Here is a 3,050-nt window from a genome sequence, read left to right as displayed (position 1 = left end):
CCACGAAAGCTCATGCTCCAAAACGTCTGTTAGTCTATAAGGTGCCACAGGATTCTTTGCTGCTTTTACAGATCCAGACTAACACGGCTACCCCGCTGATACTTGTTTTTAATGTGTTCCTTTCTCACCTTCTTAACTCTGCCCCTAGTGTGTATCTATGATTTATTATTTTTAAACATCATGTATATTAGACCTGAGTAAATAATTTTGCTAGGAATAACTTATTCAACAAACTCTTCTCTTTCTACTTGTGGAATATGTCAGCGATATATCTGTATATCAGCAATTTCTTTATCTATATAGCTATAATAATTTCCCTGCTAATATTAGTCTACTGATTGCAAACAGTTCACTGCTAGTATTTGTTACTTTATGCTGAGAATCTGAAGTGTTGATTAGTTGTGATTGGTCACATCACTCATATTATTTAAAATTTTTCCCATGCCTGGTTGATCATAACTTTCGCAGAGAACATGTCTAGTATGAATATTTGCACATGAAATTTCCAGCTCCCTTTTTGTTATTTTTCACACAGTGAGCTTGAATCTTCTATTCATGAACATCTGCGAGAGTGAATTTGGCTACTCCCAATGTCAGTGGAAAACAAACACAAGTGGGAGACCATGACAGGAATGGATTCACTTTAAAATATGAATGCATCTTTATGGAAATTTTTTTGTGGTATTCATGCAGACCTAATTTATATGAAGCTGTATGTTTACATAGTGCTCTGCAAATACAGATTGTCATGTTCCATGTCCAGATGAGTTTAAAATCAAAGGCATTGATCATGTAATCTCTTGCACATGAGAAATTGCATAGGAACTTGTTTGCATATGCAAATACAGTCTCATGACTGAATGATAGAACCAAATTTTTCATCGGCTATGTTTTTATATGCCTGAGTTTAGGTACCACAGAATTTTTTTTAACAATTATTGATATGACTTTACTGCCAAACAATCAGCATAGTATCAATCTGAATAGCCAAGAACCTACTTTGCTAAGACACAAGAAATTTCAAAAGCTTTCTGTACCCGTTGTTACTATAGGAGTGTACCATTCCTAGTGCTAAGCAGTTGGCCACAGGGTGTCGTTGTGATTTAAGACATCAGAACTGGTTGCTAAACATTTAGCACTTTTCATTTATACAGAAAAATGACCCCCTGACATTCCCTAAGGAGATAATACAGCTAAATGACAAGTTCACTGAAGTTTTGCTATAATAATTGTTGAGGAAACTCTTTCATTCAGCTTCCATTTTCAGGCACTTTATATTTTTTTTGCAAAGTATTATACTTGGGGTTGGAATCTGTCATGTTTGTTTTCAGCCCAAAGTTGCTGGTTTTCCAGGTATGTGCATATGTACGCATGCTTAAATGTGGCAAGACTTAGATTAAAAATGTAGTGTAGAATGGCTCTGGACTCCTCCTGCAGCCTACCCAGTTGCCCCTCTAATCCTTCCAGTTTTTGCATATCTGAATGTGCAACTGCATGTAAATTAAATAACAACTTCAAGACAAATGTTGTTTACCTGTGGGTTGTACTGACCAGCCTGTCCTTTGCCACATGAAGCATGTAGCATTTGAAATTGCAGGTCTTGTTTGGGCCAAAAATGCCATTCAATTCCTACTATACTTTCCCAATTTTTCACAAAGCTCCGGCTTGGGAGAGCTGTGGCTGAAGCTGTTGGATTGGATGGTTCAGGAATTTCATAATGCACTGCTGTAGCAACAATTCTGCGGCCAGTTGTGTATGAACATAGCCCAAGCACTCATTGAAAAAATGATTTGCCATGTCAATGCACTACAACATTGCAAGGTCACATGTTATAACCAGTAATTATGTTCTCTGTTTCTCTATGAAATGGTGTATTGTCCTAGAGTAGCAGGGCTTATGCTACATCTTAGTAGACTGTACTTGGATTAGTTTAAGACTCCACTTAACTTATAAATGACGGTATCTGACTTACCTACTAGCCATGTGCAATACTATATTTTCATGACTGTCTTCATTTTCAGTCACTTGTAACCTTTTTAGATTTGTGAAGTGCTGTGGTAGGTGGTGTCGAGCTAGGTCAATATGAATCATAGAATCATAGAATATCAGGGTTGGAAGGGACCTCAGAAGGTCGTCTAGTCCAACCCCCTGCTCAAAGCAGGACCAATCCCCAACTAAATCATCCCAGCCCAACCTTAAAAACCTTGTCAAGCCTGACCTTGAAAACCTCTAAGGAAGGAGATTTCACCACCTCCCTAGGTAACCCATTGCAGTGCTTCACCACCCTCCTAGTGAAAAAGTTTTTCCTAATATCCAATGAAGTTTACTTTCTTTGTGGGGATTTTAGAATCTGCATATTTCTCAAAGTTATGTGGAGGACTCCTAACCCCGCCACTGGGAGATTTGTCATTGACTTCAATACGGCTAAGATTTCATCCATATTTTTTTTTTTATCCTGAAGCAGACTGCATGTGATGGTCTTAATTCCTCTTGTATGGTTGATAATGAAATGCTACTAAAGGTGCTGCTTACTCATTAGGCCTATAAAAAGCAAATTTGTGTGCAACCTTGGAGCAGAGAGGGAAATGGGGTATTGCTATGAATAGATGAAACGGATATTTATTCATGTATGATTTAGGTATGTAGGGACATGAATCAGACAAAAATGATATTTCAAGAAAAAATGGTTTTGTCTTATTAATCAACAGCCGCTCCTGAAAGGAAATAACTACATAGGTCTGGCCTGGAAGGTGATGCACTGATAAGTGCTCAGTGCAGTTGTGAAACTGCGAAAGCCCATAGGCTAGAGGACACAGACACTCTGAGGCATGTGATTGGCTTGAATTGACAGACACACACAGCCTGTGAGAAAAGAAATGCATTTTTGGGCCATGCTTTAGTTTAGGTAATGTCCATATTCTTAACTGAAACCGAGGCCAGGTCTACACTGCGACTTTAAATCGGTTTAATGGCCGATATACCGATTTAACGCTGTATCCGTTCACACGACGTCGTCATTAATATCGAGTTAAACGGCTCCTTAAATCGAT

Source organism: Chelonoidis abingdonii, chromosome 4, assembly GCF_003597395.2.
Source record: "Chelonoidis abingdonii isolate Lonesome George chromosome 4, CheloAbing_2.0, whole genome shotgun sequence".
NCBI classification, from domain to species: domain Eukaryota; kingdom Metazoa; phylum Chordata; order Testudines; family Testudinidae; genus Chelonoidis; species Chelonoidis abingdonii.
Note: the sequence above shows the minus strand (reverse complement) of the source record.